The sequence below is a fragment of the Mus pahari genome, chromosome 10, assembly GCF_900095145.1.
Source record: "Mus pahari chromosome 10, PAHARI_EIJ_v1.1, whole genome shotgun sequence".
NCBI classification, from domain to species: Eukaryota; Metazoa; Chordata; class Mammalia; order Rodentia; family Muridae; genus Mus; species Mus pahari.
The window spans coordinates 93,247,833-93,253,198 of record NC_034599.1 but is presented as its reverse complement, the minus strand read 5'-3'; the positions used below and the strand labels follow the sequence as shown (position 1 = coordinate 93,253,198).

At 39.2% G+C, this 5,366-nt stretch overlaps 1 non-coding gene across 1 annotated transcript; it reads right to left on the bottom strand.

Moving 5' to 3' along the window:
* Window positions 1-4,901: 4,901 nt before the first annotated feature.
* LOC115064927 lies at window positions 4,902-5,035 on the bottom strand. Its single transcript, XR_003844745.1, has one exon. It is a non-coding gene; the product is annotated as a small nucleolar RNA SNORA17 (small nucleolar RNA).
* Between the last annotated feature and the right edge of the window lie 331 nt (window positions 5,036-5,366).

Below are 5,366 nucleotides of genomic sequence, written 5' to 3'. Positions count from 1 at the left end.
CTAGAGACACTAACAAGCCAGCATGACAGTGAGCTGTTCAAATCTCCCCTGAAGACAAAACTACAGCAAGGTATGCAGACAACTGAGCTAATCTCTCTTCAGAATGCCACACACTGACCCCAAGAGACCAGCTCTTCTGCAAATGTTTCAGAATCAATAACCTACCAGGCTGCTAGGTCTGGGCAATTCCTCCCAACATTGGACTCCTATTATCACCAAAATAAATTTACAGATTCAATGCAATCCCCACAATCTCAATGATGTTTGTTCTTCATAGAATTAGAAAACAAATCTTAAAATGTATACAAAATCATAAAAGATCTTGAATATCTAAAACAACTCTCAGCAAAAAGAGCAGTGCTGGGCAAAATCTAATTCCAAATTATATTGCAGAGCCATAATAAATAAAACAGGATGTTATTAGCACAATCGTGCAGGCCAATGAAATGGAATAGGACACTCATAAACAAACATGCAGTTATAGCCACTTAATTTGATCAAAACTCATAAATATACATTGGAATAAATATAGTTTCTTCAACACGTGGTTCTGGGACGTCTTATTCTCACGTGCAGAAGAGTGAGAGTGTTACCTTTTAGCAGGCACCAAAATCAATTCAAACTTAATCAAAGACATATAAAAATATGAAAGGAAACATATATAAAAACATTTTAAGGTATACACACAGTCAAGGATATTTTGAACAGGTCTGTGATAGCAGAGAAAATAATTCCAAGGTTAAATAAATAGAATTAAACAAAGTTTAATGTGTTTTGTACAGAAAATGAAATAATTATGAAAGTAAAGAGTCAGTCTACCGTGCATATAAAAAAAATCTTTATCAGCTACACATTAGAAAGGAATTGGTAATGAAAATATATAAAGAACTAAAAAAAAAGTAGACAAAGTGCAAAGTGTGTTGCTTGTGGTTTAGTCTTGAGAATTTTGCATCAGGAGTTAGTTTATTGTTTGAGACTATTACTTCAACCTAGCTACTTTTTAAAGACTGTTTAGGTGAAACTTGGGATCAGTTGTGGTGACACTGAGGATTGATGTCACCACGCTGGCCCAGCTCAGACAGATGGTGCGTGGTCTTTGACCTCATGAGCAGGAGCTCTGTGTAAGTTGGCAGGGAGGAGGTCAGGGTGCTAGATTCGGTGGGGTATGGTTCTGACCTGGGGAGGGGTAAGTGCTTTTGTGTCTGCTGCCATGAGTCAGTGGGGATATGGCCTCTGAATTGGGAGTGGGTGGGTATTCTGTACTCTGTTTTCAGTTCTCTAAGACACTTCCACACAGCTTTCCATAATGGCTTAATAAATTTTCATTTTTCTTACTGCACATCCTGGTCTACCTTTATTCTCATTTGCTTTATTGGTGAAAACTGTTCTGAGTGAGGTGAGATTGAATCTCAAAGTAGTTTTCGTTTGCATTTTCCTGACAGGTAAGGATGTAGAACATATTTTCAAATATTAACTGGCCATTCTTATTTCCTCTTTTAAGAACTATCTATTTAGTTCATTTGGCCCACTCCTCAAGTCTGAACCTTATTGTAGATGATGATTTTTCTATCATGTTAATTTTCTCAAAGAACCAACTCTTGGTTTCATTGAATCTTTCTATTGCTCTCTTTATCTATTTTATTGATTTCAGCGCGCAGTTTGATTATTTCCTGCTGTCTATTCCTCTTGCTTGTGTTTACTTCCTTTTGTTCTAGAGCTTTCAGTTAAGGTGCAAGTATGAGATCTCTCTAATTTCTTTATAAAGTCACTTAGTTCTCTGCACTTTTCTCTTAGCACCACTTTATGTCCCATAAGTTAGGGTATGTTATGCTTTTCAGTGAATCCTAGAAATTATTTAATTTATTTCTTTTGTTTCTTCTTCCTTTTTTTAAAAATATGCCTTGATTCATAGTCATTCAGTAGAGAGTTGTTTAGTTTCTTTTGTAGACTCTGTCTGGAGACTTTCTGTTGTTTCTGTTGTTGAAATCCAGCTTTAGTTCATGGTTATCTGATAGAGGTTATTACAGGGAGGATTGTTTTGTCAATTTTCTTGTACCTTTTGAGAATTGCTTTATGACTGAGGTGTGGTTAATTTTGGAGAAACTTCTGTGAGGTTCTGAGAAAGTTTATTATTTTGTGTTTGGGAGAAACACTCTGTAGATGGAGAAACCAAAATATTCCATGACAAAACCAAATGTAAGCCATTCACAAACACACACACACACACACACACACACACACACACGGCCCTACAATAGGATTCCAAAAGGAGAGAATCACACACACATAATTCCACCTCCAACAACAAACATAACAGGAACTAACAATCATATATCTTTAATATCTCTCAACATCAATGGACTCAATACCCCAACAAAAAGACACAAGCTAACAGACTGGATACACAAGCAGGATCCAGCATTTTGCTGCATTCAAGAAACACTCCTCAATGACAAAGACAAACACTGCCTCAGAGTAAAAGGCTAGAAAAAAAGTTTGCCAAGCAAATGCTTCCAAGAAACAAGTGGGAGTTACCATTTTAATATCTAATAAAATAGACTTTCAAACAAAAATTATCAAACAAGATGGGGAAGAACACTTCATATTCATCAAAGAAAACATCCAACAAGATGAAATTTTAATTCTGAACATTTACATCACAAATGCAAGGGCACCCATATTTATAAAAGAAACTTTACTAAAGCTCAAAACACACATTGAACCTCACACAATAATAGTGGAAGTCTTCAACACCCCATTCTCAACAATGAACAGGTCATTGAAACTAAACAGAGACACAGTAAAATAACAGCTAATAAAAGTTATGGACCAAATGGATTTAACAGATATATACAGAACATTTCACCATAAAACAAAAGAATATACCTTCTTCTCAGCACCTCACAGTACCTTCTCCAAAATTGACCATATAATTGGTCACAAAAAAAAAAAAAGCCTCAACAGGTACAAGAAGATTGAAATAATCCCATGCATCCTATCAGATCATCACGTACTAAGGCTGGTCTTCATAAACAACAAAAACAACAGAAAGTCCATATACCCGTGGAAGCTGAAAAACTCTCTGCTCAACTATAACTTGGTCAGAAATGAAATAAAGAAAGAAATTAAAGACTTTTTAGAATTCAATGAAAATGAAGAGTCAGCATACCCAAACTTATGGGACACAATGAAAGCAGTGCTAAGAGGAAAATTCATAGCACACAGTGCCCTCCTAAAGAAACTGCAGAGATACTATACTAGCAACTTAACAGCACACCTGAAAGCTCTAGAACAAAAGAAGAAAACACACCCAAGAGGAGTAGATGGCAGGAAATAAATAAACTCGGGGCAGAAATCAACCAATTAGAAACAAAGAGAATGATACAAAGAATCAACAAAGCCTGGTTCTTTGAGAAAATCAACAAGATAGATAAACCCAGACTAACTAAAGGACACAGAGATAGTACCCAAATTAACAAAATCAAAAGTGAAAAGGGAGATATAACAGAAAGTGAGGAAACTCAAAAAACCTTCAGATCATACTCCAAAAGCCTTTACTCAACAAAACTGGAAAATCTAGATGAATAACTTTTTAGACAGATGCCACATACCAAAGTTAAATCAAGATCAGGTAAACTATCTAAAGAGCCCCAAGTCCCCTAAGGAAATAGAGAAGCCATAAAAATCTCCCAACCAAAAAAAATCCCAGGACCAGATGGCTTTGGTGCAGAATTCTACCAGACCTTCAAAGAAGAGGTAATACCAACACTCCCCAGACTCTTCCATACAATAGAAACAGAAGGAATCGAATTGAAGAACCAAAAATAAGCCCACACATTTATGGACACTTGATCTTCGACAAAGAAGCCAAAAACATACAATGGAAAAAAGAAAGCATTTTTAACAAGCCACACTGGCCCAACTGGCAGTCTGTGTTCAAAAAAATGAAAATAGGTTGATATCTATCACCTTACACAAAGCTCAAGTCCAAGTGGATTAAAGACTTCAACATAAAACCAGACACACTGAATTGAAGAGAAAGTGGGAAAGGACCTCAAACTCATTGGCACAGGGGGAAATTTCCTAAACAGAATTCCAATGGCTTGGCTCTAAGATCAAGAATTGATAAATGGGACCTAGTGAAACAGAAAAGCTTCAGTAAGGCAAAAAGACACAGTCAATAGGACAAATCGGCAAACCAAAGATTGGGAGCCAGTTCTGCACAGCCCTCAGACACCAACATGTCCTCAGGCAGCAACCCATACCAGTGACATCTGCCTGGCCTTTGGTGGCAACAGAGCCCTGCTAGTGCAGGGACATGGACCCAGCCCATTCCAGGACTCCACTATGGTCCCGGGTGGCATCACTGGCTACTCACATCAGGCTGTTCCTCGCTACCCTCAAGTCTTCAGTTCTGCCTCTCTTCATTGTGCCCACATCTTTCTGTTTCTCTTTCTCTTCCATTTCCCCACCACTTACTTGCTCCTCTTAGCGGTGTTTGGGGTCTCCGAGTGTCTAGGGTTGTCTCAGGAGTGTTATGCCCCTCTTACACTCCTTAGGCAGGGATCATCTTGGGCATGGTCTGCCCCATCCCAGGGCCTGCATAGTACAGGGTTGGTGGGCATCTCAGGCTAGCTCCCTGTCCGGGCCCCATGATGCCAGGCTCCATAGCACCAAGGCTCACTGCTCACCAAGGGTTGACTGTCACAGGTTTACTCCCTCCCTGAGCCTGCTGTCCCAAGTTGGGGGAGGGGTTTCTTCTAGTCTCTGGCTCACACCTTGTCCTTGGGATCCCATTGATGCCTGCATGATGTTGGACTGGTGGTTTTCTCAGGCTAGCTCCCTGACTGAACCTGCCTGGCACCAGACTGGTGGTCATCTCTGGCTCACCTTTTTCAGGAAATGTTGGGTTACTACTCCATCAGATTAATTCACAGATCAGAACAGCGAACATAAACGTAGCCTCTCTCCTCTCTGCCACCTACTGATGCACTTGTGACATAGCAGCCACACATGCAATGCCTTCAGGGGCATGGTATGAGATTATTTATTGCCTGTGTTTACATGAGTGTAATTAACATCCTTGGCTTGTAGTTGTCCTTCTAGTACCTTCTGTAGGGGTAGATTTGTGGATAGATATTGTTTAAATTTAACATTGTCATGGAATATTTTCTTTCCTCTTTCTATGTTGATTGAAAGGTTGGCTGGGTACAGTAGTCTGGGCTGGGATCTGTGATCTTTTAGAGTCTGCAGAACATCTGTCCAAGCCCTTCTGGCTTTTAGAGTCTCCATTGAGAAGACAGGTGTTAGGTTCGCCTTTTTCTGTTACTTGCTCATTTTCCCTTGCAGCTTGTAATATTCTTTCT